Source organism: Tachysurus fulvidraco, chromosome 8, assembly GCF_022655615.1.
Source record: "Tachysurus fulvidraco isolate hzauxx_2018 chromosome 8, HZAU_PFXX_2.0, whole genome shotgun sequence".
Classification (NCBI taxonomy): domain Eukaryota; kingdom Metazoa; phylum Chordata; class Actinopteri; order Siluriformes; family Bagridae; genus Tachysurus; species Tachysurus fulvidraco.
In genome coordinates, this window is record NC_062525.1 from 19,703,012 (window position 1) to 19,714,903 (window position 11,892).

Here is an 11,892-nt window from a genome sequence, read left to right on the forward strand (position 1 = left end):
TAAAACATCACAATAATTTTGAGTTGTTTTCAAGGACAGAGCTGAAATCTCCCTACAGTTTGGGATATGGCCTTGGTGATACACGGTATACATTATATTTCCAAAAGTATTGGGTCACCTGACCTTTCCTGCTATATGTGGTTGTTTTCTGACCTCATCCCTACTGAACACCTTTGGGATGAATGTGAACGCTGACTCCACACCTACATCAGTGCCTGCCTTTTGTAACACTCTTGTGGCTGATGAACACAAATATCCATCAGCACACTCCAAAATTATATTATATATAACATGACATCCAGTTACCAGCATGAGACTAAACAGATAGTAGTATCGGCGACTTTTTACTTAAGTACATGTCAGAGCCCATACTTCTTTACTTTAACTTGAGTAAAAGAGTGTAGTCACTACTTCTACTTTTACTGGAGTCTTTTAAAAACTGAGTATCTGTACTTCTACTTGAGTAAAGGATGGGTGTACTTTTGCCACCTCTTATATATATATATATATATATATATATATATATATATATATATATATATGCGTGTGTGTGTGTGTGTGTGTGTGTGTGTGTGTGTGTGTATATATATATATATATATATATATATATATATATATATATATATATATATATATATAAGAGGTGGCAAAAGTACACCCATCCTTTCACCCATGCTATATATATATGCGTGTGTGTGTGTGTGTGTGTGTGTGTGTGTGTATATATATATATATATATATATATATAAATATATATATATATATATATATATATGTTACACAGAAGAAAGAAGAAAAGAAAAAGGTATGTATATATTTTGGTTCAGAATGAAGACTTTATCGTTTTTTTGACAGAGGGTCAGTATGACTGTGTGGAATATTTAACATGGAATAAATAGAAGCTTTTATCAACACATCATTAACTTTTGTGCAGTTTCCACATTGCAAATTCTCATCTTTAAACCAGGATTCACTTCCACAATGTAATGATAATGAACTTAAGAATCTGGATTCTGTTCCTCAGCCCTCAGGGTCTTAACTTGGGCTTCAGCCATTCTGGTGTTGATTCCAGCTCAGATTAACTTCTGGACAGATGGTTTTATGTTTGTCTCAGGAATATTCTAGTAATAAAGTTAATTTCATTGACTGTCTCACTGACTGCACAATTCCCAGGTCCTGTAGCTCAACTACCCCAAATCATTACCCCTCCACCACCATGCTTAACAGTTGATTTGATCTACATACAGACATCTATATGTGACATAATGTTGCTTTTGGGGTTTTCTGTCTGAACATTAAAGATCTTGGACTGAATTTGCTGAGATGCTCACTTATGAAACGTACAGAGCAGTTGTCTTAAAAGTCCTTCTCAATGTAAAATGGTGAATTTTAAATTATTTGGAGTCAACCCCATAAACCTTCACAGACTGTTGTCCTTTTTCGTGATATGATGTAGCTGACAAAAGTTCTGCTTTTATAGTTGAAGTCACATCTTTTTGATGATGAAATAATGTGTATTTCATTAGTAACCTGCCTGCTAATTACTTTATTAATGGTGCAGGAAGTAGGAAGTGTGTACTTATTTTTACTATTTGGCATCTGAATGTTGATTAAATTTTTTTGGGAAAAATAACTGCAATACCTGAGGTTCTTAGTTTCTTTGTAGAAGTTTGTGAGAAAAAGACAATTGTTATTTAGCAGCTGACAAATAAAAACAATAAAATCAAAGGAGGGGGTACTTTCTTTTTCATATGACTGTAAGTAACTAAACATACATAGTGCACTGTTTGATAACCTCAAGGAAGTGTTATATTTTTAGGTTTTTATGTTATAATTCATTACATGTGAATGAGTACACCCCTTTTGAAATATAACATTTTAAACATCTCAATGAACACAAAACAAAATTACTAAATGTTGACAAGACTAAGTTTATTATAACATCTGTTTAACTTATAACATGAAAGAAGGGTTAATAATATAACTTAGATTACACATTTTCAGATTTACTCAAAGTAGGATGATGGAAAAATGAGTACACCCCACAACAAAAACACCCCACTACATCTAGTGCATTGTATGTAAAATCACATGTATTGATTGTATAATATATTGTGGTTTATTGGCGACGTGTTGAGGTGATATGCGCTCTCACTGTGTGCTGTGTAGGTAAACTTTGTACTATGCTTTTAAATTCACTCAAGTCAGTCCACCCGGGAGCTGTTTTGAACTGTAAACCCTGACAACACAAGAACGAGTAAAAGAACTTCATGCATCGGTAATGAATTGACGAGTTGTTAAATTGCCGAAGGGGAGAAAGTAACACACTGAGTGTATGATGTTTGTCGTCACTATGACGCGAGATGCTTCTGAATTCGGCGCTGTGACGCAGAGGTCCCAGAAGAGCTGCTATTTAAAACACGCTTCTGTACAAACTCACTATCAGCACTCTTATCATGGCCTTTAACACTTAAAATATGGAAAACTACGTATCAGTGTTTGAGTATGGAGAAAGAGATGAGTAAAGACAGGAAGCTGTGCGGTTTACTGAACGAGATGCGATTGGACGGGTCGCTGTGTGACGTGGTGCTCAGAGTGGACGAGGTGGACTTCAAGGTCCACAAGAACATCCTCTCAGCGTACAGCCCGTATTTCAGGTAAAAAGAAAGAAACAAGACTTTTCATCTTAAAATATTAGCTAATATAAGATAAAATAATATTTAAATTTTTATTAAATGAACAGTTACAACTCAATTTAATGATCCCCCCCCCCGAGACAAATAATCAACCACAGCTTCATAAACAAGCCCAAAATTACTATAGTATGTTGTGGACACAAAGTTAACATTAACACGTTAACAACATATTTATATTCTATATATTATATTATAATTTCCTATTGACACTTGAATGTCCTCATATGACATGACATTTTCTCCCAAATTCGTTGTCCACATATATCCTTGTACCATCCTTATGTGATGACTGTTAGATATAATCCCTTTGCCAAACTTCTTCCTTGTTGGTTTTATTTTTATCCTTAATTCCATCTTTCTATGTTTGAATACCGGACAGATTAAAAAAGCATTTCACTGCATGTTGTACTCTGTATGTATGTGTATGTGACAAATAAAATTTGATTTGATTTTGATTTGATTACCCACTATTTATCTTCGTTTTCTTTTTCCCAGTCTTTATTAGATTTTTTTTCCATATTTGGACCACTTTGTTGCTGCAATTCTTATTAAACATGAAATCGAGTGTGAACGACGTGAACATCTGAGCCCGGATAACTGCCTAAGGATTTGGCAGTACGCTGACACTCACTCGTGCTACAGTACGAGCTGCGAGATCAGGCCTACATGTACACGTTGCATCACTTTGAGGACATCGTCTTTTCACCATCTGGAAATTTCCTGGAGCTGACCATGGAGCAGCTCAGTGACATCCTGGAGAAAGATGAGCTGAATATCAAGGAGGAGAAAACAGCGTTCCAAGCTGTATTCCAGTGGATCATGCATGAACCCAGCATCCGAAAGCAGCACATAGTGAACCTGCTGCTGAAGGTGAGTGTCAATACACTTGACCAGACCATCCAGACCATTTCTATAGTACGAGTTTAAATGGAACTGAAAACAGTGATAGCTCTGAGCTAATTTAAGCTGTTTAGAACTAACTGTTTAAGCTAATTTAAGCATTGTAGAAGATTCTGTGGTCAGTTTTTAGATACAACACAATCTGAGCAATTTAGTAATCTTAAAACTGAACGGAAAGTTTGATTGAATTCTCACCTGTCTAAAATAACCAATAAGGTAATGGGTAGAAGAACCTCATTATTCTGAGAAGTCTTTTTTGCTGATTCATGACGTAAGCTAATTCTGTTGTTGTTGGAGGATCTTTATATACATATTTTCTCACACTCTGATGTAGAAATCAATCAGCATTTTATTGGGATCTTGTTCAGCTTTACATGTAATAATGTCAAAGTTCAGTGAAATCACACAATGTAAAAAACAGGAAATGAATCCGAGTCCATTTCCACATCATCCTACAACCGTCCACATTTTTGCTCCACTTTCTAACCAGAACTTCATACCATTTTTGTTGTGGTGTCTGTGCTGTGAGGTCAGGTGCGGCTGGCTCTGGTGACTCTTGAATACTTCCTGGAAAATATAAAGAAAAACCCGGTGATCAGCAGTGTTTGGGAGTGTCAACCCATCATCAGCCACGCCTAGAAGGCCATGTACTACTTGAACATGCCTGAACCCATCACCATACTTTCAGATCCTTTTACCCGTCCAGGCTCCCATATTCCATCTTGTTCGCCATCGGTGGCTACTTTGGGGAATCTCCCACGAACATCATGGAAACGTACGACTTAAAGCTGGACAGCTGGATATGCATCTCCAGCAGGGTGGCATGAGCTCGAGAATATCATGGCACGGTGTTCCTGGATGGTTTTGTGTACGCCAGCGCTGCCACTTTAAATAGCAAGGTAAGCCTTCAAGTCTCACACACACACTTCATCACAGTGAATTGGGGTCAGAGTCAGTCCTGAGACAGTGCCCTAGTACAAAGAGGGATGATGGCCTTTGGGTATAAACAAACCCTAACATTATTTAATGTTAGGGTTTGTTTATACACAAAAAGGGTTGATGGCCTTTGGGTATAAACAAGCCCTAACATTATTTAATGTTCCAGTCCCTAATGAGACCTGAAAGCTGAAACTGGAGACACCCAGAACTTTGATTGATTTATTTTTATTTTTTGTGGTTAATTTAGATTTACATCTGTGGAGGCTTCAATTGAAATGAGTATCATCTCACGGCTGAGTGTTTTGACCCTCATCATAATCAGTGGTTGCTGATCGAGCCGATGCGGGCTAGGAGTAGCCTAGGCATCATTGCACTGAACAACCAATTGTTTGCTGTAAGAACGGAAAGTAACACACACACACACACATCTGAAAATGAAACCATGTGACCTTTGTACTTTGACAGTAGGAAAAAAATTTCAAACGTTAAACAATAATGTAATCTACAATTGAGACTGTGTGGTAAATTCTGCTAAGGGGCCCTCCTACCTGACCCATGAGCCATGTAAACCATGTAAAACTCTCTTTTTAAAAAAGTTTGCTCCATCTCTCGGTCAAAGAGTAAAACAATACAGAATTGAATGAGGTATAAACAAATCTTTATTTAATGGAATATTTTAAATAGAATTTTGAGTTGAATATTAGCAATTGAATTTAAAGTGAATATTAACATTATCTTAAATAAGCAGAACATAATAAATAAATTTTATATATATATATATATATATATATATATATATATATATATATATATATATATATGTAGCAACCCGAATGCCCAGGGAACTCAGGTGCATACAAAGAAAATCCACCACAGTAAGCATAAAATAGAAAACACATTAAACTTTATTTAACAGAACATAAAAATAATTTGGGTCGTTCACCCTGACCGGACACAGTCCCCCAGAGCAGCCTCCTTCAGATGGTATACTCAGCAGACAAAAGATAATAGAGCTTCCTACAGGGAAGAGTAGTTTCACTGCAAACTGTATGAGCACAGCAATCTCCGCCCCATAAACCCACCACAAATCATTAATAATGCACCCTCAATATCAATACATCACACAATTAAGCACACAAAACCTGTTGGGGCTCTATCAATCCCCGTCTCTGATTCCCCACAAATTGGTAGGAAGCTACCCAAGGGGTATACCCAAAGGGTACAGGAAGACACAGAAAATCAAATGTACTTAAAAAGAGAAAGGAAAAATAAAAATAAAAACAAAATCCCCTAGCCAACCATTAAACCAAATTACACAAACTTAATAATTCGAAAAGAAACAAAAACACCAGCTGGCTAGGGATTTACCATACATTCACCACAGGGAGCAGTCAATTTTACAAAAGAGAAAACCCAAAAGAGAACAGCGACTAGTCACTATCATCCAACAACCTTAACGAAACGAAACCAACCAGCCAACTGCACGGTGGTCCCGAACATCAAACCCACATTCTTGGCAAAACAAATCCACAATGATCCTGAGTTTCAAACTATCACATGCTAAAAACAGTAAAATACTTATACCGGGGGAAATATACCGGGACTAATGGTCCCACGCAGCTACAAGCCGAGCACCGGGCAATTGCTAACAGGACCCCAGCCGCCCTTCGCTTTCGCCTGTCCTTTAAATAAGCGTGGCTTATTGGCAATCCATAATAGGGTTAGAGACCCCGCCCCTCTTTGTTACCTTGCTACAATCCACCCCCTGGAATTCTTGTCATTGCCCCAATGAAAAAAAAAAAAAAAAAAAAAAAAAAGGAAAAATCAACAAAAACTGTTATTCACTATTAATTGACTGCTCTGCAACCACAGAACGTGGCAATCTGTAAGGGTTAGAATGACAACCAGCAGAAGTCCTACTAGACCGCCGCAAGGGACCCGGACTTTGTGACTGCTCTCCCTCTTCCGTCGCAACTGAGTCAGGAACTAAAATTAGCTCATCTAGGTGATCAACATCGTCTACCTGATCTTCCACCATTACAAGAGGCCCCCAAAATGTCTCCTCCTCATCCACTGAGGAACTCAAAGCTAAATCTCCAGTACCCGGTCCAATTGGCAAATCAGATGTATCAATACTTGATTTTTGTATAGCACTCCTCAATTCTGACCGATGCACTGTCCTAACTGGGCCCTCCCCTGATACCGGTCTTACGGAGTACACGGCCTCGTGTCCACAAGGACCTCTGACCACCCTATAAACACATGGGTCCCAAAAATCCTGAATTTTATTCCTTCCCCTAACATGATTCCTCAGATACACAAGCTGTCCCTCTTGTAATCCCTTATCATTTACTCTCTCATTGTGTGGTTTATTCCGCTTCTCTGCTTTAACTTGCAACTGTTGCCTTACATGACTATGTGCTACCCTTAAACTCTCTTGATGACCCTGCACCCAGTCCTCAATGGTACCAAAACTATCCTCCATAACACCCTTCCCTAAAAGGAAATCCACTGGGAGTCTAGGGTCACATCCAAACATCAGATAATAAGGAGTCATGCCAGTCACATGATGGGCGGTGGTATTATACGCATAAACAACCTGCGAAAGATGACGGGGCCAGTGTCTCTTTTGTGCTGGTGGCAGAGTCCGCAACAGATCATGGAGGGTGCGATTAAATCTTTCGCACTGCCCGTTTCCCTGAGGGTAGTAGGGAGTGGTCCTACTCTTTTGGACACCATACATTTTACACAACTGCTGAATCACCATACTCTCGAAATTTCTCCCTTGGTCCGAATGAATTCGACTTGGTGGTCCGAAACGATGAAACCACTGCTGCACCAACATCTGAGCAACAGTACTAGCTCTCTGATCTCTGGTCGCAATAGCTTGAGTATACTTGGAGAAAACATCTGTAAAAACCAGTATATTTTCTCGACCATCACTTGCTGGCTCCAAAACTGTGAAGTCTATTGCCAAGACCTCATGCGGACCAGAGGCCTGAAGCGTACCCTGAAATGACCGAATCTTTGGTTGGACTGCCTTACTTAAAATGCATCTTTCACATTTTTGACACCACTGTTCTACTGTTTTTGTCATACCTGGCCAAAAGCACCGACTACGAACCAGCTGGAAAGTACGATCAATGCCTTGATGCCCATGGCCATCATGCACACTTTGAAGCACCTCATCCTGCAAACATTGGGGAAGCACAATCTGGAAGGTCTCTTTACACTCTCCTGGCAGTCGTATCACACGATGCAGCACACCTCCTTTCTCCCTTAACCGATCCCAGTGCCGCAACAACTCCTTACTCCCTGCTGACATCACATTTCGCTCTTCTGATCTAGGCTGACACCCAGAACGAAAAAACTTTAACACTGGACCAATCACTGGATCAATTTCCTGAAGCAAAGAAAGGTCCTCAACCGCCCGCCCGGCCAAGGCAACAACTTCCCTACACTCCACCTCCCTCCATGCTTCTCTGGACGGAGACTCCCCCAAAACGGGCGGAATGTCAGTCCCGGAAGCAAACCTCTCTAAATATTGCCTCGACAGGGCATCTGCATTACCATTACTACGACCTGGGCGATATCTTATAGTGAAATTAAACAACGCCAATTGAGAAGCCCATCTCTGTTCCACCGCACCCAATTTTGCCGTCTGGAGATAACTTAGTGGATTGTTGTCAGTAAAAATAGTAAAGCTACTCCCTAACAAATATTCTCGAAACTTTTCGGTTACTGCCCATTTCACTGCCAAAAGTTCGAGCTTCATGGAGCTATAATTATCCATGTTTCTTTCGGTGGACCTCAGCCCCCGACTAGCATACGCAATAGGACGAAGTTTTCCATTATGCTCCTGAGAAAGTACAGCTCCCAGCCCTCCATAGCTGGCATCTACCTCCAACACAAAAGACTTAGTGAAGTCAGCATAGGCCAGGACTGGGGCAGTAATCAAACGCAATTTCAGGGATTCAAAAGCATTCTCACACACTTCATTCCACTCTGACCCTAGTGGAAGCTTTGGGGTTTTACCCTTCCGTTTGGGCCCACTCATCCGATTCACCAGCTGATGCAATGGAGCAGCTAGAGAAGCAAAACCCTTAACAAAGCGACGGTAATAACTGGCAAATCCAAGAAACGATCGTAATTCAGCCAATTGTATAGGACGTTTCCACTCCCGTACCACCCTTAGCTTATCGGGATCAGTTGCCACTCCCTGAGCAGACACCACGTGTCCTAGGTACTTAACCTGTTTCTGAAAAAAATTACACTTTGACAACTTAATTTTCAATCCTTGTCGTTCAAGTCTGGAAAACACCTCTTCCAACCGTTTCAGATGCTGACTAATAGAAGAGGAAAACACAATCACGTCGTCAAGGTAGAGCAACACTGAATGGTACCGCTGATCACCAAACATGCGCTCCATCAAGCGCTGAAAGGTGCCTGGTGCATTACAGAGGCCAAATGGCATACGATTAAATTCAAATAAGCCAAAAGGTGTACAAAAAGCTGTTTTGAACTTATCTTTCTCCGCCACTGGTACCTGGTTATAGCCACTGGCCAAATCAAGATTGGAAAACCACTTCGCACCTGACAATGCATCTAGTGACTCCTCAATTCTAGGAAGTGGATAGGCATCCTTACGGGTTTTTGCATTTAGTTGCCTATAATCAACACACAACCTGATAGTTCCATCTTTCTTAGTCACTACTACAATAGGGGAAGAGTAGGGACTACTACTTTCCCTAACAACTTGACTATCCAACAGTTGTTTAATGTGTTTCTTTACTAAATCATACTGTGATGGAGGAAGGCGACGATAGGGCTGGCGAACAGGAATATCATCCTGTAACGGAATCTCATGAACAATCAGCTCAGTACACCCTATATCTCCCTCATCTTTAGAAAACAAACGAGAGTACTTAAGAAGAAGAGACTTTGCTTGCATGGCTTGTTCTTCAGTTAACCCTTCGAATGAAGGAAACTCCAAACGTTCTACAGTGTGGTCCATCAAGACCTGTTGAGTGGCTATAAAAGCCACACGCTCTGAGGCAGTCTGGCTGACTGAAAAGGCCACAGGGGCGGGGGCCTCCACTTCCACTGATGCCACCTGCACTGTACCGACCACTCTCCGTGGAAAAAGCCAAACGTCCAAAGAACCAACATTCGTAATAGGAGCATATAATGTACCGTACTCTGCTTGTTAAATGCTGGGGAGACAAGTAACCCCTCAGGGAGGGTACCTTCTTCTGGGCCCAAAGGCTCCAACAAAAATTCTGCTAAAGGAAACTGGGGACATGTCACAGGTACCATAGAAAGAGTTCCAGCAGCGATACAAACAGGCTGATCTCCTAACACCTTTACCTTAAATGCAGTTGTTGAATTAAGAACGGCCTCAGTTTTCTCACACTGCCTAAGTGCACGCCGAAACCCCGGAGTGGCTGATTGTATTAGCGGGGTCTGGAATAACCCAGCCCCATATTGATCAAAAAGACTCTGATAACATTCCCTCAGAACATTCATCCCCAAGATACCTGGGGTGATGGTCTTACGAGTTTGTAATGCTGTATGTATAGGATCTTTTACAATCAAAATACCACGCCTTGGAATGCACTGATTTAAAACATTCACGTCTAATTCCATATAACCTATATAAGGAATATTAAGCCCATTAGCAGCTTTTAAACCAAGCCACTCACACTCTTGCTTTTTTACATGAGAAAGATACTTATTAAAGAAACTCTCAGTCACAGTCGTGACCATAGAACCTGTGTCCACTAAACATGGAACATTCACATTATCCATCTTTACACCTAAAGCAGGACACTGTCCTACTAACCGATCATAAACTGAAGAATCTGCACAAGAGCCCTCTACCGTTCCTCCCAGCGTATGGCTCAATACGCTGGGGGTCACTAGTTTTCCGACAGCCCAGAGGGTTCTCTAACTGGTTCCCCCCCATGAGTATCCAGACCAGTATCACAGTACCGAGCAATATGCCCAGGTCGGTTACATTTAATACAAATTGGTCTACCATCCGGTGCACGCTTAAATCGATTGTTCTGACCAGAAGGTTTACTAATAGCAGGAGCGAGGTGCTTTACCAACAAATCCAACTGTGCCTGTTGTTTCAGGACTATATTCTTAAGTTCTATCAACTCTGTAGAAGACTGAACACAAAGAGCCTCACATCTAGGTGTAACATGTGTCTCGTAAGTATATGGGGTAGAGCGTACCTGCTTGTCTGTGTTAGGTTGCCCTTCGCCAACCCACTGGACAGCCTCCCGTCGTACTTCTAAGAGTGACATAGTCTCTCTACTTCGTACCAACCTTTTCAGCTCCCTGCGAAGCATAGAGTCACGCACATTTTCACAAAACTGATCTCTAACAACAATCTCGGTATTGGGTATAGCACCTGGCTTGCACTGCTCTACCCGTTCCATTAGAGCCAACAGGGCATGTGAAAACTCGTATAATGATTCCCCATCCCTCTGCTTTCGATCAAAAAACCTTTGCTGCCAATAAACATATGATTTTGAACATCCATACACTTCTTTTAAAACCTCAAAAATTTGTTCAGAATTTTCCCTCACTCCCTGAGGCCGATATTTAATTTCATTACGGGCCTCTCCTTCTAAATGATCCAAAAGAAAGAGAGCTTTGTCCCATTCAGACATATACCTTGACCTAATACAACTCTGAGCCTCCTCTATCCATTCTTCCACAGACAATGCCCCAACAGCTTCAAATCCAGAAAACTTTGAGCATTTACGTTCTCTGGGAAAATACACAGCTTGTTCTCTGCGTGATGAAGAAACATCCCCCCCACTAGCTTGTCCTTCCCCCACATTCCCACCTTGACTTGGCCCCAAGAGTCTTTGATTTTCCGACGTAAGCTGCTCCACTTGAGCACGTAGTCGTCACAGCTCCTCTTCCATTTTGAAGGCTTGCCAAGCGACCAGACGGTGATGCAGAAGAGGAGGCTGATCTTTCTAGCCGCTGTTCTCTAGCTTATAAAAAAAAAATGTAAAAAACAAAAAACAAACAACTGAACTGCTCCCAAAAACACAAATCTGCAAAATAATCGCAGCCCCGCTCACAGCGCCAAAATGTAGCAACCCGAATGCCCAGGGAACTCAGGTGCATACAAAGAAAATCCACCACAGTAAGCATAAAATAGAAAACACATTAAACTTTATTTAACAGAACATAAAAATAATTTGGGTCGTTCACCCTGACCGGACACAGTCCCCCAGAGCAGCCTCCTTCAGATGGTATACTCAGCAGACAAAAGATAATAGAGCTTCCTACAGGGAAGAGTAGTTTCACTGCAAACTGTATGAGCACAGCAATC

The 11,892-nt window shown here is 40.8% G+C and overlaps 1 pseudogene; it reads left to right on the top strand.

Annotated features, from left to right (window-relative positions):
• Nucleotides 1-2,505: 2,505 nt before the first annotated feature.
• Nucleotides 2,506-4,809, top strand: LOC125145379 (annotated as a pseudogene).
• Nucleotides 4,810-11,892: the final 7,083 nt, after the last annotated feature.